The sequence below is a fragment of the Thunnus maccoyii genome, chromosome 22 (assembly GCF_910596095.1).
Source record: "Thunnus maccoyii chromosome 22, fThuMac1.1, whole genome shotgun sequence".
In the NCBI taxonomy this organism is placed as follows: domain Eukaryota; kingdom Metazoa; phylum Chordata; class Actinopteri; order Scombriformes; family Scombridae; genus Thunnus; species Thunnus maccoyii.
In genome coordinates, this window is record NC_056554.1 from 13561153 (window position 1) to 13588467 (window position 27315).

The 27315-nt window shown below is 40.5% G+C and overlaps 1 protein-coding gene and 1 long non-coding RNA gene across 2 annotated transcripts in view; one reads left to right on the top strand and one right to left on the bottom strand.

Annotated features, from left to right (window-relative positions):
* Window positions 1–27315, top strand: part of LOC121889112 — a 122355-nt gene that overhangs the window by 47552 nt on the left and 47488 nt on the right. The gene's annotated exons all lie outside the window — the stretch shown is intronic.
* On the bottom strand, window positions 11726–13559 carry LOC121889116. Its single transcript, XR_006093441.1, has 2 exons — window positions 12574–13559; window positions 11726–12263 (listed from the first exon to the last, which is right to left on the bottom strand). It is a non-coding gene; the product is annotated as an uncharacterized LOC121889116 (long non-coding RNA).

Here is a 27315-nt window from a genome sequence, read left to right on the forward strand (position 1 = left end):
TCCACTTGTTGGCAGGTTGGTGGCACCAAAAAACGTGAAGCAAAACACAAGAAAGAAGAATACTGCTAGCTTTATGTAAACAATGCAAGTATGGAAATATTACAATTTGTTTTAAGAGGAAGGAAATGCACTCAACATGTTTGTTAGACATGAAGGATACACATGGAGCCTCCAAAAGGCTCAGAAAGCCTCCTCATCAAATCCTCTGCATGTTTGTTTCACCCAATACTATGTTTGAACAACAATTTGATCTTTGAACTACATTTGTAGGTAGCTAAGGAAGTGCATCTTGGCTAATGCACCTGTCACAGAAAGAACGGTGAAGAAAACCTGCAGAAGAGAGCCTGTATGAGAAAAGCATTTCCTGGACAAAGGTATAGGTTTCGTGCCTTTTCAGCAACATCTACCTCGACCGTCAGTGGCTCGGCCGACCCGACCGACCCCTGCTGAAATGGCAGCGTCGGCGTCTGTGCTGGACTGTTTCTTAGTTTCTACCGCGATGTCAGCCGTCAGTCCTGGCACTCAGTCATTTGACGGGGGGTTGTGAGGGGAGCGCCTGTCAAATAAACCATGACCGCTGCAACCTGTCATGAGCCCTCCTCGCTTTTCCTCCGTTAAACGTTGTGCTGTGTTGAGAACCCTGTCACTCTGGGAGAGACTCCTACACACACACACACACACACACACACACACACACACACACACACACACACACACACACACAGTGAAGTGAAAGTACAGCCTCAGCTAACAGCAGTCTGTCTGTACTGATTGATGGGACTATCAGAAAATTCTGCCGATTACAGAGTGTGGCTGCATGTATGTACTCAAGCCTTTAGCATCATGATGTATGAGCAGTAATACCACCTATTTTCAAACTGAGCTTGACGTTTATTCTATTTAAAGATCCATTTACGCTCACACTATAAACAGGGCATAGTAAATACGCTAAAATTAGAAACGGATCCCTCTCATGTTACCAGACTGCTTCGCAATTATTCATTTGGCTCTGGACATTATCTCTGTAAAAATGGCCCATCCAAGCTCATGGCTGATACTAAATGAAGATCTGTAGGCATCTAAAAATAGCTTTGTGATACATAAGAAAAGTGTGTGTAAGCGTGTGGTATGTGTGTGTGTGTGTGTGTGTGTGTGTGTGTGTGTGTGTGTGTGTGCAGTGAGGTTTCCGGTATCTGATAGAAGCCATTATCCGAAGCTCAAGACCTGCAAAGTAGATCTTGAATTTAATGATTGTAGGATATGGATAGACATAGGAGTCATTATAACCCCACCTGTCAGGGTGACCTTCCAGGGCTTAAAATTGGACGATACAGTCTAAAATAAATTAATTAATTTGAAATAACTCAATTTTAAGAATCCTGATGGTAATGCTGGATGTGGAGTTTTTTTTTAATGAGAAAATTATAATTGTGGCAAGATTTGCAGAAAATGTGTGGCACTCAGTATAAGACAGACTACAGTGTGTCCTCCATAATTAGGCATTTCAGTTATGTAAATTGAACTGAATTTTTTTTAATGTGTCTAGCGTCTTGAAAGCCTATATGGATGCGGGACATTTAAAGGGAACATATCACACACATTTCTAGGTCTATATTTATATTCTAGGGCTCTACTGGAATATCTTTGCATGATTTACAGTTAAAAAAAACTCCTTATTTATTTTATACTGGCTCTTTTATGCAGCCCCTCGGTTCAGCCTCTGTCTGAAACAGGCCGTTTTAGCTCCTTTCTCCTCAAGGCCTCCCTCCTAATGAACCCACTCTGGTTACTTTCACCTCATGTCTTGGAGCTTTGACCATGTTTAACATAGACATCCGACATTATAACAGTATATAAATCAGTATAGAAAATCACAAAAAGCGTGTTATGTCCCCTTTAAATAAACTAACCAGTGAATTAATAATAATTCATCACATTGTCATGCTATGGCCTTTCAAGTTTATAAATCTTGACCTTTAATTATAGCATCCCCATTGGGTCGATGTCACATCCCTAACAAGAGAACAAAATGGATGAAAAGAAGAGAGTGAGATGACATGGCAACAGAAGCAATAAGATGCTTTAAACGATACGCCTGCGAGTAACTTGTTCTCCTCTTTATCTAAAAAATGCATCACTAAAGCAAGACCGACGTCAACTCGCATTCAGCTCAGTGAATATCAATGAATAACGGATGTCTGGTGTAAAAAGCAGTTTCACTTTAAACTAAGTGAAATGGCAGAAAAATTATGGCCAGCCCTGCCATCAGCTGTCTAAAAAGCATCCAGTTTCTGCTGGGACTATGTGGAGTGCCTTTAAGTGCAGACATGAGGGCTCCAGACTGTAGATACGTGACGGTGACTGGTGATTTGACGACACAAAGCATGAAAGCACACCACGAGCAAGAGTGTGGTTTCTCTTTGTGACTTTGGTAATATGTGTGTGTCGTCCTCCTCCCAGAGGTATTTTGCTACAGTTTGTCTGATTGACCAACACACCCCAGGCAATTATAATATTTCCTTCATTGACTTTCAGAGAGTAGTGCCCATACAGTATGTCCTTCTCATCTCTTGGGGGGGGAAACCATCAGAGGGTGTGAAAAAGCCGGGTTCAGGGTGACCGCATGTAGCGTCTTGGGATATTGTGTAAAAGATGAAAAGGAAGCGTGTGTGTGTTGTGGTTCTTTGCTATCGTTGAAGATTAGGGATTCCAACAGCTGCTACTGTATGTTTGCCCTTGCATTTCTACTCTTCCCATTCACTCCTCTGCTCCTCATGGGACAGAGCTTGTGGTGACTTATCCTCAGTGAAAGCATGACAAATGGACAAGGAGTTGAATGTCCATTGTTGTGAAAAAAAATAAACGCTCAGAAAATGAGGATTATTTTCTTTTTTATTGGTCTTGGGGCTTATTAAAGACACATTTTCTTGTCCACTTTTTTCTTTGTCTGTCAGAGGATTGTGTGGTCCTTCCCCATTGTATAACAACTCCCTTTTTCCTAATGATTGCTACTGTAAGTCTATTGCAAATAGCGGCAAGCTGTCCTGATATTATTATCACACCTATCAGCTGTCAGGGCTATTGATGTTTCCCTGGAACGGATGGCACTCATCCATTTTGTGTGTGTGTGTGTGTGTGTGTGTGTGTGTGTGTGTGTGTGTGTGTGTGGGAAAGCGATTAGGTGGTATGTAGGTGTCTCCTTTTCTCATCAAGTGTCTGTGGATAAACTTTTTATTGTCGGCGCATTCTTTACTCAAGGAGAGTTCAGGGTCTAAGTGGTTGTGCTGTCATGGTGACTCTCATCGCTGCAACTGAAGTTAATTGTATTCTTTCATGTTGTGAAAAGGGTGCGTGTGAATGAAAACTGTGAACTCTATCTGAATGTACGAGCTGTTTCTCTTTAATTAAATAACTGTATTTTCTGTAATAACTAACATCAGAATATCAGTTAAGCATCGACTAACTCATGTTGATAATATGATTTTGTACAGCTCTTAAATGTATAATAAAAACGATAATCGAAGGACAGACGCCCAAAGGGAAACACATCTCTGCAGTTATGGCTATTATATGATACAAACCAAGTTGAAAATTAATGGGATGCAATCATGTTTGGCAGTGTTCCTAACAACATCCGTGACAATAAAAAGCTTAATAATCCATGGTCTCTTAATGATCATTACGTAATTACATGATATTACATGCCGCGATATGGAATTTCTTGTCGATTTCATTTCCAATTTGTGCAATCAAATGGAAAAAGCAAAGCAGGAAATTTAATGTACTTTTCATTCCAGCCAGCCTTACTCTCAGTCTCATGTAAAATGTAACCAGAGCTGCGTTAGGACTTTTCCTCTCACATCTAATGTCAGCGGATTTTCCAGCTGCTGTAGGACAGACTCATTTTGAAAGTCTCGACGCTGACAGCTGCGGTCTGGAAGGGCATTGGGAAATCAAACAGCAGCACCCACTTTTCCTCTCAAGTGTGCTGTGGTTGTTTTTTGAAGGTTCTGCTTTTAGAAATTAGATGCATTATTATTTTCAGTATTTGCATTTGTGTTTTTAAAATAGACAAAAACAGACAACTGAACCACTGATGTTGAAGAGGCATGATAGAAATTGAGTAAAACAACATATCTTACAAAGTTGACATTTACAAAGGAGCATAGCAACATCCAGCATGCACAAAACAGCATGCACTGATAAATAATGCAACTAACACATATAGATAGTTTGCTACAGTCCTTGTGTATTAGTATTTATTTAGATTACACATTGGCTTTTGCTAGCATCTTTTTCAATATACCATATGTTAATGCTCAAAAGCTTGGGTGAAGATTTTCTGCTCACCCATATAGCACTTATAGCATTTATTTTATCAACTTAACAATTTTAAGCATTTCTGAAAAACGCCTAAAGCAAAGTCAATGTTTGGAGATAGTTTTGAAAAAATGCAAGTTTTGCATAAATGTACATTTGGCCCCAGCTACAAGTAATCTTTACATAACCAATGAAAGAAACCCACATTTTCTGAAGTGTATCAATGAAAAACTGACTGAAATAAAAAACATGAAACATGTTTTCACCATATTATAGCACATTTTGATGCATAAGTATATCATAAACACAATCTAATCTCTAGTGTGATAGATTCACTCAAATCCTGTGAAGATTAAGTAATAGTGTAATGCAATGATTGCACAGTAATACAACCTGGGATGAGGAAAGAGATTTGAAGCCAACAGAGCTGAAGGTGTATGGGCTGAAAATGTATCCGGGTGTGTGTATGTGTGTGTGTCTGGCCCCCAACTCAATTTAAGTCAAGGGACCCCCCAAGGTAATCAACAGTCTATAAAAATCTCTTCCTGTCCCTCCCCGGACATCAGCCTATACACCAAATCTAATACTGAAATGGTCCCCATTTTCCCAAAATAGACCTTTTTCAACACACACATATGCACACACATGCATATAAACACTCATAAATGCACACAGAAAGTAATTTTTGTGCCTACCTTGCATCACACACATACACACACACATACAGTATCTTTACACACCGACATGCTTGCACTCTGTCAGCAGTGGGCAAGAGTCCAGCTGCGAGGCACCCTGCAAATTGCCGGTGATTACAGCAGTTTCACAAAATTCAGTGGAAGGGAGAGAGAAGGGAAGAAACAAGGGGGGGCAGAAAGGGAAGGCAATCAATAAATTCTGAGCAGAGCGTTGAAGAAACTGACTTTCTAATCTATTTCTCTTCATCCATCTGTGGTTTGCGTTTTGATTAGGTAAGGCTGTGCTGCGCATGGGTGGAATCAAAAGGTGTTTGTTGATGAATGAAATTTCTGAGATGCCATTTGGGGTCTTTGGAATATTCCAGAAAAAGAGGATAAAGGGAAATCCAATCAATAGTCATTTAAGAGGTCATTTGTTTCCTCTCAAATGAATCGAACATGAAAAGAGAGTGCTGATTTTGATTGTTAAGGTGGTGACGTGTGCATTATGCATGCTTAGATATACGTAGAGGCTACCATCATTTATAAGTGAAATGATTTACAGCTTAAAGAAATAACTTGATATTTGGGAAATACACTTGTTGACTTTATTGTCAAGAGTTAGATGACAAGATACCAATCTCATATTTGTCCAATAAATACAAAGCTACAACTGGTTAGCTTAATTCTGCATGTAGCGGAAAAAAGCTAAACTGGCTCTGTTGAAAGTTAACAAAATCTGCCTGCCAGCACCCCTAAAGCTCACCAATTAATTATCTTATAACGTGTCATGTGCCAAACTATTTCTTGGGGAGACTCGACAGACTGCAACAACCTGCAAAGTGAGGGTCAAGTGATGGACTGGGGTAGCCGAGCTAGCAAGCTAATCTGCTAACATGTTTACTTCTGGTTGCCCAACATGGGCTATGTAAGATATTATTACAATGTTATCTTAAAGACCACACTGGCTGTAGGTGTGAACAACATTTCGGTTAAATTTCAGTAGGACCAGATTGTTCGAAATGCTTTGCACAAGAGCTAAGCACTGAACTGTTTCATTTTCTAATTTCTCCAGCAGACAAAGGAAGTTTTTTGCCAGGCAACAGAATATTTTGTGATAAGACTTGTAACACAGAAACTGTAAAGTAATTTTTATTGACGGGATCCTTAAATGTGGTTTTAAAAATCTGATTAACTTGTAGTAATCCTTGCAGGAATATTCATAATGAAAATAATGTCCTATTTTGGAGGGAAGTTGACTTGTTGACCTGTCTTTACTCTAGTTTTTATATTTTACGCTTTTCGCGTTGCTCAAACAATTAGTCAAAACTAAACAGAAGTGAAAGAGTATTGTGTCAGTTTGGTTACTAAGATTTAATAATTTTCCTATGACGACTAGTTATGCACTTCTTAAAAGATTACAGTACAAGTAGACAAGCTAATGTGTAGCTACAGCCAGGAGACGCGTGAGCTTAGCATAAGATGGGAAACAGCTAAACAAACAAGATATAAAATGTTACCTAGTGAGCTTTAGAGGTGCTGGTAGGCTGATGTTATTTTCTTCAGACAGAGCCTGGCTAGCTGTTTCACCCTGTTTCCAGTCTTTGTGCTAAGCTAAGCTAACAAACTCCCTGTGATAGCTTCATATTGACCATACATACATTAGAGTGGTCAAACTTATCATCTAACTCTCAAAATTAAAATGAATAAGCCTATTTCCTATGTCGATTTATTTCTTTTAAACCAAAAAAGCCTTATAGAAAGAAATTTTAAGTTCTCAGTGGGAAACATTGAGGCTGAACGGGGCAGGGTTGAAAATGATATGAAATATTGAAATGCAGAAGTTTTTAATCAAAGTCAAATCACATTTTCAGTTCAATTTACACCTTGGCAGGACGTTAGGAGCACAGCGTACGCCTGAAGGAATCTCCCTCTCTCATTCTCTTCCTCTTCCTTCATCTCGTACTAACTCCACACTTTCAGAAAGCTACCAATAAAAGAAGCCTGTAAAAAGCACAAACGGAGGAGAAACTGCTGTCGGCTACAGGGAACTCCAACAGCAAGAAGAGACTCACCTCCACGCACTGTCACAAAGCTGTGAAGGGGGATTTGGAAAATCACAGCTGGGCTTGTATGACACATTGTCATTTATGCTACGGCAGGAGAAAGGACAGCAAAAAAAAAAAAAAAAAAAAAAAATCAAAGGCCATCAATTCACATTTTTTGCTGGGTCTTTATTTTTTCTGCAGTCTGCATATTTCTTCTTTCTGCTTTCTCTTTGTCCTTGTCGCTCTGACTCCTTATCTGTCATTTTTAATCTCTCGCTCCCTCCTTTTTTTTCCCCTCTCTTCTCCCTGTTGTGTTTCTGGTCACATGATTTGACGAGTTTCTCATGGGGTTACTGTCCACAGCCGCCTTACCATTCCCTATCTTTGCTTTCTTTCTCTTTTTTCTCTCTTTGCGCCAGATGCAGAGATAGACTCATATGTGGTGGTTAAAAGCTCAGACTCTTTTTTTTTTTTCTTACTGTGTGTAGGTGTGTATGTGTGTTCCCTGGAGCCCAGGCCCTGAGGCAGGGTGGGGCTGAGCTGTCTGTAACTGGGTATTGATTTGACACACATACACACACATAAACATAAAACGCACACACTGTGAGCCATGCTTTGCTGAAGGGAGGCCGGCTGACCTGTGATCAGATGAGACACTGATTCAGCCTCCTTCTGAGATGAACATGCCTTTTGATTTTCTGCGCTGTGTGTGTGTGTGTGTTGAAGTGTGTGTGTGTGTATGTGTGCAAGTTAAAGGCACAGAGAGGGATAATGATGGCTGTTGGCTCTGTGTCCCAAAAGTGTGTTAGTGAATGTGTGTGTGTGCTCACAAACAAAAAGGATGCTCAGCATGGGCGAATATCAATCCGCTGACCTTTCTCCACCAAACATGGTAGCCTATAGCAATATTGGACAGACCGCTAGCCAATCCGTTCCATGACTACATGGTCGATGAACTGCCCCAATCTGATGTATAATACAGTCACAGTTAATTAGAGAATTTGAAGAAGGGAAGAAAACTCAATGGCAGTTTGTCCATTCAAACTGACATCAGATAAAATTATGCAAAGGTACAACAAGGACACAGTTTCTCTGAAGGCATTTTTAAAATATGAACAAATTACGGCCCAAAAATGCAAAAACTCCGAGTCCTCCAAGCTAAATGACAAACTTTGTTATCTCTCATTGATTTTTTTTTTTTTAAATGAGCAATATTAACATTTTCTGACATACCACACCATGGTTAAAAGAAGCTTGGCGTAAATAGTGGAAGCACAGGGAAGCATCTACCCTGGCTGTGTCCAATAGTTTAAAAATTCACCTACTAGCACCTGTTCAGCACCTGTTCACAAATTAACTTGCATCTTATTTGCCTAATTTGTACACAGAGATGTAAAGATGACAGCATGTGATTTAGGGGGGAATTAAAGGAGACATATTATGCTTTTGTGATTTTCTGTTATTTATATACTATTATGATGGTGAATATCTATGTTAAACATGGTAAAAGTTCTACAACTTGAGGTTACATATGTAGAAATGCTGCCTGCAAGTCAAATGCTAGGGCATCAACCTGCTCTGAGAGCTTTATTTGTGACGTCCTTTTTTTTTTTTTTACCTTGCTGACAAGCTGATATTGGCTTGTCTCGCATGCCCTTTGTTGCTAAGGTTGTTGAAAAGGTTTTTCCATTTGTTGTTTGCATTGTCCACTCTCATATTTCATATGTCGGATTTCAGCTCAAACATGTACAGATGTATTTAAGAAGTTGAAATTTTGAGTAAAGAATGAGAAAAAGTAGTGAAATCCTACTACTATAGTTTGTTGAATGGTTTGTTAATGTCTGCTGAGGAACAGCTTCCAGAGAGCGGGCCAAGCAGAGTGGGTTCATCAGGAGGGCGGCCTTAAAGGGACAGGAGCTAAAACGGCCTGTTTCAGACAGAGGTTGAACTGAGGGGCTGCATAAAAAGCCAGTATGAGTTAAATAAGGAGTTCTTTGAACTGTGAATCATGCAAAACTATTCCAGTAGAGCCCCAGATTAAAAATATAGACCTGAAAATTTGCATAATAAATCCTCTTTAAGTGCTGTAACTATTTACTGTTTCCAGTCTATGCTAAGCTACGCCAATTGCCTCCTGGCACCAGCTCCTTGGATAATGCACAGACTTGAAGGTGGTGTTAATTTTCTCATTTGAATATCAGAAAAAAGTTAATTTCCCTAAATGTTGAACTATTTCTTCAAGGTTTGGTTAGGTTTAGGCACAAATATTGCCTTAAAACAAACTTGCTTTCAGGTTTTGCAACTAGAGTTCCACCCTGACAAACATCATACTGCCACTAGAGGTTTTTGTTGGGTAAATGAAGACAAAGGAGCAATAAAAATATTTGTAAAATGAAAACTTTTTAATTGGTGTGTTGCTGCATGGTGCATCTTATGATGGTCTGTAACCTTAGCTGGGTTTGGGCTGTAATTATACAACTTGGTACACATATCAGGATCTTATAGGAGACCAGTGAGGATAATTACTACTTGTTTCCTTGTGAGCACAATATAATTATTGCTCGATCTCAACATAACAAGCTTTTACAAAATCATATTTTTGTGTTAATGAGGAAATACATTTATTGTGTGATTTCTAATGTTGACATGAGTAAAAACAAACCGTTTTCTCGTTATGAACTCAAGCTTGTATTTAAATGTGCCTCCTTTTTATCTGCTCTCATTGTTTTGTTTGTGTTTGTTTCTTTCTTTATTCCTTCCCACTTCCTGACCTTGGACCACACTCCTCGCTGCACACTTTCCACTCCACTTGCAAAGCCATCATAAACAATCCTCAACTGCTAATTATGCGCTGACAACAGTGCGGCATAAATCAGTGGCTGGCTAATGAATTCCCACAGATTCTGCGTCTGTGTGTGTGTGAAAGCAAGATCGGGGTGGGAGAAACAGAGAAAGCACTCTTGTTTTTGCTTAAGTCTCCAACACTCCTTCTGTATTTTCATTTATTGTGCTCGCCCCCACATGGAGAATGGCAGAGAATGACTGAGCGATCATTTCACAGGGTGTGTGCGGTGATTAGTGTCTGGAAATAAGAGAATGAAAGAGGAGCATGCATGGGGAGATATAATCCATGAAACAGAGATCATTGCATAATGAATAAACTTCATTTGGATTGTTACACTTAATATTTAATGTTTAACAGCATCATTTAAAGATCTTCCTAATATTGAATTACATTCTACTTCATTAATTTGTTCCACAATTTTTTTAATTCTCCTTTTGCAAAGCTAGTGTATACCGACCACAAAGGAGGTAGGAGGAGAAACATGCACAATTCTTAACAATATTTAATCTTCTAGCACTGTCACGTCCTTTGCTGGTTTTTAGCCAAAACAAAGCCAATATGTTGACATATTCCACCTAAGATATTCATGAGGATTTGCAGTGGACCAACTGTTTGGTCTGATGCACACTGCAGCGTGTGACGAGGTAGATGTGTATTGTGCATCTATGCGAATGGTAGACAGACCATAAAAATAGAGCTGTTAAGGTGCAAAGACTGTCTCATACAATGATTTATTCAGATTAGATACAAGTGCATACACGGGGGCCATATGAGCACTTGCAGGACAGAGCTTACATGCGACTATTGTCTTCATGTTGGGTGATGCACTGTATTTATTCCACATATTCAGGAGCTTCAGTGCAGTATTTATCAAATACACATAGTAACCCTGTTGTAAGTCAAACTCTGCATTGCAACATTAAACACAAAATCCATATGATTCTCACAAATGGCAGTCATTATTTTCAAACCTGAGAAACATATCCACAATTGAGCTGCTTCCAGGTCACACATCCCTGTCTCCTGAGAATAAGCTACATCCACTTAAATTTTTGCAAATGCCATTGGTTAGATATAGTGATGTATTATCAGTGGACCACCAATATTTTTGAGACACTGCCTTTCTTTTTAAACATCATTTGCATATTTAAAGACAACAACATTTCTTTTATACATGCAACTATTCAAATATTGCTGTCCACGTCCTGCAGCTCCGTCTTTATCTCCCTCTCTGCCTGTGTCTTTGTCTTCCTGGATTTTGCTCCTAAGCTGCCTCCCTTTTGCGCTGTTACTCTATTTTGCTCTTTCTCTTCTTAATTCCTCCTCTTTTTTCACTCTCTGACCAACAACCTTGCCTCCTTCTCTTTCTCTTTCTTCCTCTCTCTCTCTCCAGCTCTTGACATGAGTGAAGAGGCCCGCTGAGATAAAACACAATGTCAGAGCATGCCTCAGCTCTCTCCGCTGAGTGGGAAAATTGACTGGGATTGTCTGTGGCAGTCCCCACTTGCAGCAGTCTGTGGCCCGTGATGCTTAAAGTGCTGTGCTAATTAGTTTTCTCTCTGTCCCTCCCTCCACTGCAACACACATGCGCGCACACACACACACACACACACACACACACAAACACACACGCGCGCACACACACATACACACACACATATCACAGTAGTCTCCCTCTTTCTTTTGTGCTTCCTTTCTCCTTTGCCATCTATTATGTAACAGTGTGGAAAGTGCGGATGCACCTTCTCAGGGGTTTACTGTGTGGCTTTGTATTTCACACAAGCAATGGTTCTTGTTATGATTGGCGCGTGGGCCACAACAAAAGAGGGAGACGCACGTCGAACTTTAAATTTATTAAAGTAAGTAACAAAAGTAAATGCAATGAAGTGTGAAAATCATTGTCTGTGATGTTTGAAAGTGTATGAATGTGATGACTAATGTGAGGTGCGTGTTGTCAGTTTAAAAAAACAAACAAAAGGGTAACGAAAAACAAATTATTAGTGTATAATCACATGAAAATAAGAATTGTTGTATTTTCGTTACCTTAGAATGAGCCATTTATATCATGCCTGCCTGTCATGATGAACTGCCTGAACTACCTCACGTTTCTACAGCAGCCCAAAAGGGACAAATCAAACACTGGCTCTAGAGAGGGCCTTTCGCGTTTCTCGTGGATTTCGTGGCCGTCGAAGGTTCTCCTCCATGCTTGGAAGGGGAGGATGAGGAGAGGGGTATTCAGTTGGTTGCAATCTGCAAATTTACAGCTAGACACCACGACATTCTCCAAACTGGAGCCTTTAAGTTTAAGTTCAGGGATACTGGCCAGGTGTTCCCATTTAGTACTCAATGGCATGTCAGCTCCACCCATCCAAAGATCTGCAACACACAAACATACACCACGGGACCAAAGGGAGACCCCAACACATGAAAGCTTATTTAAGAGGAAAGAGAGAGGCCTACAGGAAGACGGAACAAAACAGAGAGCAAATAAATACACATTAGGGCACTCTTCCCAGTCTGTGGGCATAATGAATGCAGCAACCTCTCGCACTCTTTTAGCCAAAGGGACTTGCCAATAGCCCTTCAGCAGGTCAAACCTACTGATGAACTTAGCAGACCCCATCTGGTCAACACAGTCTTCCATACATGGAAGTGGAAGAGAGTCTGGCTCTGTAACATCATTTACCTTGCGGAAATCTGAACAGAATCTTGGAGTGTTGTCTGACCCTAGGTACCAGCAGGCAAGTTGATGCCCAACTGGATGACGATGGCTCTGCAATACAATTATCAAGCATATACATGACCTCTGCATAAAGATATTTCCTTGTCTGCGGATGACCATGATAAAACCTCTGGCTAATCAGTTCAGAGTCTCCAACATCTATATCATGCTTAATCAAATGTGTGCACATAGGCGTATTGCCAAACAAATATGGGTATTGTTTAATTAAGTCAGCAAGTTAACCGTTTTTGGAAACCTTCAAATGACCCAATAAATCATCCAGATTCTGCAAGGACTCACTTTTTAAGTTGACCATAAAGAACAGCTTCATCAGGGCCTTACTAACTGACTGATGCGCACAGGAGTGGACAGAGCTGACAGAGCTAGAGTAGAGTAGAGGCTCTACGGTTAGGAGTAGCTATTAAATATTTCTGATCTGACAACACCTTTTCAACAGAATATGGGCCAGAAGACTTCACTGAACTCTGTAATGGAGAGGTTGCAATGGGCAACAGAGCTAGCACCCGATCTCCTGCGAGAAAAACATGACTCTCTACCTGACTATCATAAAGTTTTTTCATCCTGCTCTGTGCAGACACTAACTTGATCTTGTCCACTTCCTGGGCTTTATAAAGCCTATACCTAAAGCCATGAATGTAATCAATCAAGTTTTGTGGCGGGAGTGCCTCTTTCCAATGGTCCTGCAAAAGTGCCAAACAAAAGGTTGTTCTGGTCCTTGCTCTCCTGGATAACCTCCCTAGAAGACAGCAATAGCCAGGGCAAACCCTCTTCCCAGTCTCCATTAATTTGGGTACAATATGCATGCAACATTGACTTAAGTGTACGATTGAAACGCTCTAGGTGCCCTGGCTGGTGAACAGATGTCTGATTATGTTTAATGTGCAATTGTTTCAGAATCTGAGCAAACAAGTGAGATGAAAAGTTTCACCCCCCTGGTCTGACTGAACTACACTGGGAACACCAAAGATGTACATAAATTGTGACAGAGCACACACCACAGACCTGAGTGTGATCACACATAACAGATATGCAGCTGGGTACCTTGTGCTCTGGCACATCACCATCAACAGGTAACTGGTGTCAGATTTAGGAGGTAGTGGGCCCAACCAATTAATAATAAGAAGCTCAAAAGGCTGACTTGTAGTTGGTATTGGGCACAATGGAGAGGGTCTTAGTCTCTGGTTAGGTTTACTCATGTGGCATGACTTTATGTAAGCAGAAACATCTCTTTTCAATCAGGACCAAAAGAAATACCTCAAGATGTGGTCATATATTTTCCTGACACCCAAATGGCCAGACTCATCGTGTGAATCTTGCAACACCATACTGCAAAACCTGGAAGGCACAATAACTTGGTAAACAGGCTCACTAACCATATTTTCCCCCTGAAGCACCCGCTCTCTTATCAGCACATCATTCTGAAGGCACTTCGGAACACTGAGCATGGTTTTTAACCTTACCATCACACCACTCTCCATCACATCCTTCAGAGACAAGTCAACATGCTGCTCCTTCACCAGCTCACTCTGAGAAACAGACCAAGGAATGTCAGGAAATGTCAAATCAAACTGCTGTGGCATGTTGTCATTTTCAGTGGTGTCATCCAACTGTGTGCAGCTGACTGGGCGTATCACAGCGCACACCTTAAACACATCCAGAAATTCCGTTGCATTCTTGTCCAGCTCACTGCTCACCGGGGCACTGAAGCAACAATACCTGGAGGTGGAACCTCAGCCCTCACCTGACTCCCTGCTACATCATTACCCAAAATCATTATAAAAGCTTCCATTGGCAGAGCCAGGGTGCATGCCAACTGCCACCTCACCGTGGAACAGATTAGAGCACAATGTTATTTTATGCAGAGGTACACGTAGAACATTTAACCCGATTCCCAGTACCAGTATGAAAGAACCCATGTCTTCTGAAAATGGCAAGGCTGACTCTGAAATGAATGAATCGAAAGCACCTGCATTACAAGATTTTGACATGAATCTTCTCATCACTCCTTACCAGAGAGACAAGACCCTCAGTTATGAACCGCAAGTAAGACTGCAGCTCAGGACTGGAAACCTGTGGTTTCAACCTACACTCCTATAACCCAGACACCTGCTTAGAAACTGGTGCAACAAATATAGCCGGTTTGGGGTTAACACCAATTTGTCTGGACTTTGATCGAAGAGCATAATAATCACTTTCCAGTGGCCTCGCTTATGATTATAATTACAAATTTTGTCAGCATCACATCATGTTTTGACAGCTAGACAACTAGACGCATACACACCCAAAGGGGAGTGACTTTCCTCGTGTCCGCTGCCACCCCGCACACTAGGATGCCAATTATCCCCACCATGAGTCAGAACATAATCATTAGCCAATGTGGCAGCTTCAGCTACTGTTTCAACCTTGTGTTCATTGCTACAGGTTGCGAATTTTTGAATTGCTCCAGAATAATCAGGTCACGCAGAGTCTCATGACCTAATTAGTCTCATGAGAGTCTCATGAGAATCAACATTGACTGCAGCACACCATCAAAATGGGTAAATATATCATGCACAAACTCCAGATGTGACTTATCACCTCTTTTCCAACTCCTGAACTGTTGCTGTTCTTCAAACAATCACCGCTACTCAAAAAAGAATAAGTCTCCTGAGCCCTGCTGGTTAACACGCATTGCAACATCAACATGTGCATGGAATCGGGCCATCCTCGTTCGTCAGCCAACCACTCAAACACTGAGAAAAAAGTTTCAGGATCCCTCTCATTAAATCTAGGAACTAACCTTTAATCACTCAAACTCAACTCAACAGGATTTCCAAGGGTACTGCTTGCTCTAAGAGGATCGTCAGTGAGTAAAACATCAGCAGCAACTTTCCCCTCCTGAATCAAATTCAGTTTTTGTTTCCGTATTTCAAGTTTTGCTGTTCAATTTCTTGCCTCATACTCTCCAATGACAGCACTTTCTCCATCTTCATACCCTGCCACATTTTTTCCACTGCAACTTTCTACTCCCTCTCTAAGTACATGCACAGCAAGAGCAACTCTTTGTGCAGCTTCTACTGTGTCAATAGTGCCCAACACCTTCATCTTAAACAAATTAAACTTCAGTAAACTTCAATAAAACTCTCAGCTGGTGCCTTGCCAAGTGTTTTCACTGTTTACTCCATAATTTACAAAACAGTAATCACAATCACACCTGAGAACAAGAGCCTGCAACGTGTTAAGACCCACCAGTGCGAGGCCAGATGCCTCATTTTCCCCTCTATCTGGCTACCTAACCAAAAATCTAACTGCATAACTCCCCCCTAGTTTTCATGAGGGGTGGCGGCGGGTATTTATGCACTCAAAGCCCACTGGACCGAGAGAGGTGACCAGAACACTGGCAACCCCTCCTCAGGGGAAGGGGGGAAAGGAAGCTCTAACCGCCATACCCCAACACTACAACCGCGCAGACAAAATCCAAAGGGGAGACACCACTACCAGGGGACCCACTACCATAAATAATGCACACACAAGTGGATCAACACTTACCTTCTCATGCTCCAGCCAATATCCACAGCCAGAAACAACAACCGCAGAGCAAAGTAAGTCTTTGCTACCATGAAAACCAAGAAAAACACCTCAGGTGCATCCTCCAGAGCGCAACAAACCATACATTACCATATAAGACTTATTACATAACTCCAACAAGAGCAAATCCCCCAACAGGTGACCTCAGTTACACATGAAAGCAAAGAGTCATTACTATGCACACAGTCAATTAAACAGTCTTACAAACAAAATACTCAACTAAACCAAATTCAAGAACCTATCAAAATGATCAAAAATATCAAATTCACTCAAAACCTAACAAACTAAATTCCTAGCACTTCTTAAATGGACAAGCCCCCTATTTGTTATGACCGACTTGTGGGCCACAACAAAAAAGGGAGATGCACGCCAAACTTAGCAATAATAAACTGAAATTTATTCATCAATCAGGGCAAGTGGGTTTACGGAAGTTCTGGGACACTGGCCAGGTGTTCCCAGTTAGTGCTCAATGGCACCTCAGCTCCACCCATTCAAGGACCTGCAACACACAAACACACACCACAGGACCAAAGGGAGAGACACTATTGCCGTCACACTCTGTCTATATTTGCCTAAGCAGCACATAAAGACAGCAATGGGGGCAGAGGCTAACATAGCAGAATGACACAACAAGATATGACAGGGCACAGTACTTGTTGGAAGGAGACTTAAAGCTAAAAGCAAGTATGAACCTGCCATTGGTTTCTATTTAGTGACCTGTAATGTGCTTCAGTGGCTAATCTGCATGGTAATAGTATTAGAATATTTTTGGAGGAGGAAAATGAGTCACAATTCAACATACGCATATTTAAATATATTTTAAATGTATATTTAGTCACCTTTAACCTGTTAAATGACACTGTGGGACACTTATGCCTCTGTAACTGAGAGTTGCCTCTCAAATGAAAGGTTGAAGAATAGTAACTTATATTTTGGGTACATAATGTTGTGCTCAAAAATGGGTGTGCCTGGTAAGATGTTAAAGTTGTATTCATTTATTTTTTGGTTGCTTTTGTTTCCCACAGTATTGACATATTTTATAAAGTTGATATAGCAAACCTTAGCATTACCTAAACACATATCTGGCACACACAATATTAACATTAGTTTGAAGTCTTGTGTTCTGCTCACGTGAATGTACAGTAAATCCATTATTCACTCTCCTTTTAGCTCTGTTTTGGTCGCTAAAACTTGTCTCTTTTGCTACTAATGCTCCTTCTGTGTTCACCAGCTATTTGCTAACTTTGTCTGCTGTTTGGTGCTGGGCAGGTGGTGTACAGTGGGTTTATCAGAGATTTTTCACTGAAAACAGCTGCCTTCCACAGCTGGAAACAAGGTTGATAAGAACAGTGAGAGTGAACCAAAATGATAAAAACCAAAACAGTGAGCTGAAAGATGCTAAAACCTGATACAGTAACGATACGATACGATACGATACGATACGATTTGATACAATATGACACCGTGGGTCTTTCCTCTTTACAACTATTATCAATTCTCTTTCGACCCCCAGTTTATCCCATTGATCTTGACCTTATCCTAAGCCTCCACCCCCAACCTTCATTCCAATAAACTATGCTATACAATAAGTGGCATGGTTAGCAAAAAGCAAGTTAAAAGGTCTGCATCCTAACTGTTCTGTTGCACTGAAAACACCTAAAAGCAGCCAGTTTACTCAAATGATTCAGGGGTGTGATTTCAAAGTAAATTCAGCAGGACAGTTTACTTAGTAGACAGGTTTTATGACTCCAACAACCTTGACATCTGCAACGAGCAGCTCATTCAAAAATAGATGACATCATGCTAATGAAATTCACTGTATAAAATCTCCTTCAAAACTAAAAACAATTCCCTGTCCTTAATCACATCCACCAACAGTGAGAATCTGGGCTCAATACCAGACCACTGTTAAATAAATAGCACTGTCACTGCACTTTTATTATGAGCTATTAGTTGTTAGCAGCACTGTTAGCAAATAGGCAACACAAAATGAACCCCAACTGAGATCTTGAGCGTTTATGAAAACTGAAAAGTGGTGTGTCAGGAATGATTCTCAGTACAAATTGTCTGTGATGCCATCAGCTACTCAGTGAAAGCTTCAGTCTCACTTTTGAAAGCCTGAGCTGGCTGTCACTCACAGTGTGCCCTGCAAACCTTGTTAGCAGAGATGCTATTGGCTACAGTAGCAGTTGGAGCATTCAGAACTGTTAATGAATGTATGGCATCTGTTACAGATTTTATGAATGAGGTTTGCCATTTCTCTGGACTGCCGTATGTGACCAAATCAGTGAAGCACTGGCTGCTTGGCAGCGTGTAGCGGTCAGGTTGTATTTAGAGAATTGAATGTCAGATGACAAAAACAATTTCAGAGTGAATTAATTTATTCATGAAGCAATACGTGTGTTCACTTTTTTTTTTGACAAGAGTAAGATGAGAAGATTGATACCACTCTCGTATGATATCAATCTCTGACTTTCATATGTCAAGAAAGAAAATTAGCAAATTAAGTTAATTGTTCTTCATGGTGTCAGGTATAGGGAGCCAGTCACCTGAATGTATGAATAAGAAAGTCCTAAACATTACTCACTACATCATATCTTCCTTACCAAACACAGGTTTTCTGTTTCCTACAGACTCTTTTGGGCTTTGACGTAAAACATCAGGTAGCTCTCCGGCAAAGTGTTCACATTGATAAGGTGCTTAGATTCTCCAAGGGAAACGGTGACAAAGTGGATTTTAACAGGGTGGAAGTGTTCTCACTGGGTGGTTTCAACTCACCGATCACTAGAGCCGATCTGATCACTAGAGGGAAAGCAGAAAGACCAAGAAGACTAAATAAGCTTGGGAGACATAATCATACTGTTTGCAGACACCAATAAATGCAAGCAATTTATGAATATTACATCAAAACAGGGTGTCATGCAAAAAAAGTTAGTTATTAACAGGATAAAACAGCAACTGAACAATCTTAAAACATAATCTAACTCATTAAAATGCAAGTGTAGTGTTTGGGGATCAATATAAGAATAATGCTTATAAGCAGTACAGGTCTATAATGTACTTACAGTTCAATGTCCCATGGACTCAATACTGCTCCTGTTATTCTTTAGATGACATGAAGTAACCTAGTGACACATTTAAATGCTTAGAAAATAATTTTTCTCAGTGTGGCATTTGGTGAACATGTATCAAATTTCATTTTGGTGGTTCTGTAAATAGAGGGCCTGTTACAAATAAATGCAGCTGTCAAAAGTTCAATGTCCTTACACATTTTAGTGCCTGTAGCTAAAACGCCAGACTTAGTTATACTTTTGATAGTGAACTATAAAATTAAGGTGACCTCGCAGATGGATCCATGTGGATTCAATGCAACTCACCCAGAATTCAGAGAAAAAGAGCAGTGACTTTACTCCTTCACTTCAATTTAAATGTTTTATAAAGAAAACTAAACACAATTTGTATGCATGTAACTACTGTCTTTCGCTCTTTGCTAGCATGTGAACTTCATTTACACTTACTGCATTAGCTAATATACAGTAGTTCATCTTGAAGGAACTCTATTTGGCCATGTTTTTACGACCATCACTTATCTGCAAATTGTTCACTACCTATGCAAAATGTTCAAACTGAACTCGTGATTAACTTTTTAATGATTTTGTTTAGACAACACAAAGCATTTAACCTTGACCCTAACCAAGTGTTTTATAGTCAAAACCAATATGTGAAGTGCAGGACATGAAGTGAAGGTCCTGGCAAGAAAAACAACACATTTAGTTGCAAGTGACAAGCCCTTTAGCAGCCGTAGAATTGGACTCTAATCCATCGGGAGCATTGGCCATGGCCATGATAGGTCCTTAACCTTAACAAAGTGGTTAAGTCATTATTTCCCTAAACATAACCAAACCTTAACCATAGCGGTGTCAGATCAGAAAATGTACAGTGATTTATAACAGATTTGCAAGGCAGTGTCAAATGTCATACAGATGGGATTGTAAGATTAGAAAACATTTGTGTTACAGTCTGGGGGCCAATGACTCTTTTAATTTGGATGACTTGTTAGACATAAACTCTGGTCTCTTGGGGAAAAAACCACTTTACAAGACCAGCCATCCACCTTGACCTCCTCTTAGCAACAACTATGCAGTTCAAGTAGGAGTCTTGTACTTTAGAAAATTATAAAATGGAAAAACCAAAGCAGTGGATTTGCTCTATTATGAAAAGTGTGTGCTGTACAATACAAGTACACACACATCCAGTATGTTTCAAATTGAGTCGTTACATACTCTCTCCTGAAAACATGTCAGTCAACCAGTTTGAGAGAGAACAAGAAATCATTCAACTCAATTAATAATAAAGCAAACACAGCCAGCGATGAGGTAACAGAATGGGCAATACTGCAGTTACTCACTGTTAACCCCCCCCGAAAGTATTTCCCTCCTGTAATCACACCCAAACCTCCAAAGAGCAAGCTGACACATTTTCTTAACACCAACCCCCCCTCTCTCTTTTGCTGCACACACACTTGCCGCTGCGTCAAAGCACTCTGCGTGAACAGGCAGATTGCTGCGAGAGCTAATGAATTGTGCTGTCAGGGAAGTAACAGATTTATTTACATCTAGAAATGGATATCTCTTCCAGCCAATCCTGGAGAGCTGAGCCGGTGGAGCTTTACGCTATAGGGCTGCTAATGGATCAGGCGCAAGAAATGAGAAGAAAAATCCCCCAAAAAGAGAGAGAAATATCCAGGAAACAGCATGGGGCCAGACAGCGTGCTGGTACACCACAACACAAGAAATTGGAGAGAAAATAAAATAGCCAGAGGGTGGGTTGAAGTAAGTTGTAGGGTATTAGTTGAAAATCCACTTTAAGGGGTGTCTCGCTGCAGACACACACACTCATGCACACACACACAATAACGGCCTTGGAGGCAGGTAGGCAGAGCACATATCTGGCTTATCTAGCCTATTTAATGATGTTGCACGAAGAAGGCTCGCACAAAAACCCACACAACTTGTCTACTGTATCTACTGTATCTACAAGGTAACTAGCTGAGCCCCGGTCTGAGAGTGGAAAATGGTGAAAGCCTTGACAAATGCAGCATAGAGGAGAAAAATAGTTGAAAGAGGAGCAGGAGAAAACCCTGGGCTTAAATGAGAGGGAAACAAAAGAGATGAAGGGGGAGACAGGAGGCTGTGAAAGGGGTGTGTGTGTGTGTGTGTGTGTGTGTGTGTGTGTGTGCGGCTGGTATCATCATCAGTCGGCTATGCTCAGACCTGTCACAAGGGTTTATGTCATGCAAACAAATGCTCGCAAGCACACTTTCGCACACACATACACGCCTCATAACACAACACAGGGTCCAGCCAGCCAGTGTTAAAGGAGAATGAAAGAAAGAGAGAGAAATCCAGAGAATATGAGAGAACAGGTCAGAATGAAACACCAGTAGGAGGTGAAATGATCTGTTTTTCATCTCTCTGAAAATCTCAATACATCTTTTGATCCAGTTCTTACGTGCCCATCTCTCTACCTCCCTGTCTTTGTCTTTGTCATGTCTTTGTCTTATGGAGTTAAGGTGGTTCTGTTTAGAGCTGTGCGGTGCTGAGAAAATGAAAAAAGAGAAACAGACAGAGCATGTGTGTGTGTGTGTGTGTGATGTTGCAGTGGATTTTAGGTTTATTTGTTGTGTGTGATGCAGTGTATTTCAGTTATTTGAAGAAAACAGAGCCCTACTGTACTAGTCCCAGCTCAGTGTATTGAAACGGACAGTGTACACACTTCTCCTCTCTCTCTTTTTTTTTTTTTTTTTTGTTAATCCAAGGAAGGTGCAGCTCACTGCTAATCAGGGTGCAATGTAGCATGGTGTAAAATTAAATCCTTACAACACTGTGAGAACAGTGTCGGAGAGGGCAGGAAAGGACGAGCCCCCGGCGATGTGTGTGCGTCTGTTTGAGTGTGTGTTCTTGGACGTTATCAGTCATGTCGGCTGCTGGCCACAGATGAGGTCATTAGGCCCTTTAGCAAGGCAGATTTCTTCCCTCCTGTCCAGTTCTGTTAATAAATCACCTCGGATGCTTGCATGTTGTGGTCAGTTGTGTGTGTAAGCATTGCGACTATGTGTAGATGTCTGCGCATGCACCGGATGTATGTGTGCTTGTATATGCACACGCGTGCCTGTGATTGTGTGTCTGGGGAATCCCTCTCTTTTCTGTGGGGCTAATGTATGTGTGCGTGTGTGTACTGGATGTGTGTTTGTAAGGAGAGGAGTTTGTCTGGATGTATTTCGGTGAGGTGGCCTGGGGATTCAGTGCAGCCCATTCTGTCTCGCCATGACGATTTGTGTTTCTGTGTGTTAACCAGCATGGAGTCTTGCATTGTTTGCAAATGGCATAAAACACTCAGTAGGAATCTATGGAGAGAACATATTAGCATAGATTATTTATTGCTAGCTGTGGTGTTTGCAGTCATAATTTGTTGTATGTGCAACAATTTAGTGGGTTTGTGTGAAAAACACACTCATACAGAGCATTCTGAATTCTGGGCACTTGGGTGTCTGTGCTAAAATATTTATATTATAACTTACTGAGAGCAAGAAATATAACGCTTTCAACATTACTCACAATAAAAATGATGTACAATCCTGAGACCAAAATTCCAGGTGGGAGTAAACGGCACAGTACAAAGATGTTAGCCATTAGCTCTCTGGCTACAGTAGTGACACAATAATTTATTGTAATTACAGTATATTAAACACCCACACACATTTTCATTTTTTTCTGGCAGATTATAGATCTTTTATCAAGTTGAATGTGGGCACAGCTAGGCTAGAAAATACGTGAGGACACTAAAAAGTCTGTGCTAATAAAAAATAGTAAAGGAGTAAGTTGTCCTGCCATAAAGGCCCAGTCACACCAGCATTTAAACCACCAAGATTTTGTGGTAAAAATTAATTTCAATGGAATTGCCACAATCAGTGGATCCAGTTCACAGAGTAGAAGTAAATCAGTACGAATCTTCCGCAAGTTTAGCTTTGGTGAACTTGAGGGAATGAAGAGTTTGAGGGTTCAAAATGGAGGAATTTATTGTAGTTTAGCTGTTCGTCACTGTCCAGTTTTATTTAACTCTCCTCTAACTGGAGTATAACCTAATTTACAAAAAAACCCATGATTTTAGATAGTTATGAAACGAGAGTTGATGTCAAATATGTCTCTTGCATAAACTGTGTGAGCGTATTATCCCATTGAGCGACTGCAATAGCTACTGTAGCTCGGACAGCTTTTTTTCCTCTTCAGAGGTGAAAAGAGATCAGAGAGCTATTTGATGATAACCCTACGCGCCAGATGGTTTAATACAAAGAACCATCTGAGAAATCGTCCTAAGAAACTGGAAAAGGGCAGGTACTTTCAAAAAATGCTTGGTAGGTGATTGGATGAACCATCTGTCTATCACTGTCTTACCTTGCGAGGCAGCTGGATTTGTGAGATCACGCAAGAATCCTCACAGGATGCTGATTGGTCCAAATCACTGGTGGTTCGGACACAAGCGCATGACTTGAAGCCTAACAAGATGGATTCTCGGGTGATCTTGTGATATCGTGATCTCGCAAATCCAGCTGCCTCGCAAGGTAAATTTGATGACTGCTAACACGTTAGCACGTTAGCCATTAGCTCGCCGGCTACAATAATTCACTAACTAGCTGCGTGAGTAGTCATTTTGTCACCAAACCTTCAGCACCGCCTATTTCAGGAAGACATGCTGATGTTTTTTGCTGTGCCTTTCTGGGGTGAGTGAATTAGGGAGATGTCAATCAATCACAGTTTTTACACAATCTTCCACAAGAGGTCTAATCTGGAAACCAAGAACTGTTTAGACTTGTGGTAAACTTGGATAATATGAGTGCTGTTACAATTTTTTGATGAAATTGCACTATTTGAACAAGCCATTCTGAAATGCTCCCTGGTGTGATTTAACAAAAAAAATACGGAAGGGTTGGAGCTATCAGTAGTGCCAGCCTATAGTTTTTTTGTTTTTTTTTAAGTGCACTACACAGCATTTAATTGTAGCATTTGGAGCTCTGTAAAACTTAATGTCACCAATGTTCAGTGACAGTGTCACCAATTGGTTTTGAGCTTTCAACTGCATCTCACAGCCTCCATCAGCAAATGTCACCATTGGTCATACACTAGCCACACCCCTTAGCTATAAATTAAAAAAATGCAATTCTTTAGGTCATTTTAGGGGTCTGATATTGCAGTCATGGGCAATAGTTTTGGCCCATTCCTTCCACAACAAAATATGGTGTGAATTAGGTCTCCTACCCTTTTATACACAAATCCAGTAATATTTAAAAAGGGAGATCTTGATTGGCTGAGCAAGCACATACGAATTTTGGTGTGCAGAGATAATGTGAATGTGAAAATCAATATAAGAAATAGTATCAGCAGTCTTTTGTGTTGAGTTTGGAAAAGCAGGTGTTAAATTAACGTTAGATTCTTCTTTATCTATGCAAAAAGTCTACTTATGTGTGATGGTATTGTGCAGACACTTAGGCAGGACTAACTTGCAGCAGGGGTTGGTAGAATTAAAGATGAATTACCTCCTCAATAAGGACTAAGTGCTGTATCTGCCAAAGCTGTCAGGCCAAACGAATGAATCTCAATGACTAGGCAGCAACGTGGGCATGGGGAGGGAGGGAACAGAAAAGGAGAGATGGAGGGATTGCTGATAAGTGGAAGGAGAATTAAAGAATGAGACGATGAAAGAAGGAATGAGCGTGTTTGAAAGCGACAGCAGCCACACAGAGTAAAATACAGCCTAAAAATGTTGCAAATGCTCGTTTGCTCCGTGTTAATATGTCACCTCGTCTCTTTTCTCTTCACATTTTGCCTTTCATCTTTCACACTTTTCACCCCCCTCCATCTCCTTCCCCTCCCTTCTGTCGGCTCATTGCTTCCATCAGTGCGACGCTTTGCTCTCATTTGCTCTGTATGACTTGTTTAGAATAGTGGTGGTTTGTGAATGTGTGTGCATATGTGCTAATATAACATCTTTAAGGGTGGACGGTTGATCGTGAGTTGGCCAGCTCAGACCTTTTGCAGTGTTTCAGTCTCTCCATTCTCCCACACTTACAGAGCAAATGTTCCAATTTTTTTTTAAACAGCGGCAAGAATAGTCAGACATCAAAGACTCGATAATAAATGTGAGTGTGAAAGAGAGGCGAGAGAGGGAAACTAGAAAGTAGAGATTAGTGCATTCAAGTTGACAGGAAGGAAGGAAGGAAAGGAGGGTTTTTAAGCTGTGTGTCTTGCAACTGAAGAAAACTGCACTGCCAGAAAATATCTCCGCTAAAAAGTAATTTTACACATTTAAATCCAAATTTTTTAAAGAGCATCTACTGTCTTATTTTCAGTTTCAAGATTCATGAATTGACTCTTTAAATAGAAAAATTCTTTCTGCATCTAAAAGAGGAAGAATTATCTCACCCCAGTACTCTAGGACAATGTTTCACATATTATAGGGGGAAAAATATTTTAAAACTGAAAAAGAAAAAAACTTACTAAGATTAACATTTTATTGCAGTGTGGCTTAGACAGTCAGTCCCCTGACAGTGGCACACGAGGAAAATGCCAACTCCAAATGAGACTGTAATCCTTTGACGCGCGGAGCAGGAGAGCGAGAAATACATTAATGCTCGGAGAAGAGCAACGACAAACTCCAGCTGGTTGCACAATGGTTGGTGTGTGCAGTGTGTGAGTGTGTGTATGTGCACTGGTAAGACTTCTCCTGGATCACACATTCTAATTGGATTTAAAGTAATGTATGAAACAGCGTGTGTGTGCGCTCATGTTTAAAACAAAACATTTGCACACATTTAAATGCATGCACAGATTATGTGTTTTCAGGTGTGCTGACTGCTTACATATATACAAATAAAGCATCTGAAATGCTGCGTGTCATGTCACTCTCTGTCTGTCTAATGAGGTGTGGGCCCATATGTATGTTTGTATAAGATGAGGCTGAATCTGGAGGAGGAGCACGCAGAGAGGAGATGTCTCTCTTAGTTGCTGAGAGTTACCTTGTCAAGATGAGGAGAATGGGACTGGTCATCCTGGAAATTTATTTTACTTCCACTTGACCGTGCTGCTTTCTGACTTAGACTCGCTTTACATGCAAAGTGCTGCTCACCAGTTTGGCATTAATCTACTCTGAGTTTGTCAGTTGTTTACCAGCAGAAGCTGACGGCAGTGCAGGTTCAGCACCAAGGCCAGCAACAACAAGGCGGGGTGTGTTTGTGTGCCTTAATGGTTCTTCCATTATGTATAAGATGTAATATGTAACAGCTCAAGAGTGATTTTAAAACGACATGAATGGCAATAAAAGAGTGAGGATAGATTAAGTTGCGAATGGCAATAAAAAGTGACAAAAAAGTAAAATGTTTACTATGTTTATAGTTTGGCTTTTGTCAAAGTTTAAAAAAGGAAATTTGCAAACATCATTATGTAACTGAATAATGCATCTGTGGTTTGTGAACCTTAAAGCTGCACTAATCAATGTGTTTATGAACAAAAGGTTAAATTATGATTTACAATATTAGAGGTGTCACTTTAAAAAGACAGAATCATCATCCGATTCTGCAGTTCCCCTAAATTTGCCAGAGCTTTACAGTCTCTTTCAGCGATTTGTTTTGGTTTTATGTCTGTTATGGTTCAGTCTCAGTGTGCATATTAGTATCATTTTCAGCAAGCGAGCTCTGATAAACCTGCATGCACGGCACCAAATTGCTGACAGACAAAGTTGGTGGTGATGATACAGTATGTCAATGTTGTGCTTACAGCTTGTCCCACCAATCTTGGACTCCCAAGTGGCCAAAAATCAATTACTACAGGTTCAAGAACAATGCAAGAACAATACATCACACCCAGGTTCAGTCTGAAATCGCTTTCACTTAGAGATTAACTTTTGTGGACTTAAAAATGAATTCACACCATTAACCAATTGCAAACCCTCTTAATCTTGTAGATGTTTAAGGGAACAGAGAGGATTGGAAGGTTAAAAATGAACGTTGCTATCATGTTAGCTGTGTTGCAGTATCCAATTTTATGTAACTTGACGGACAGTTAG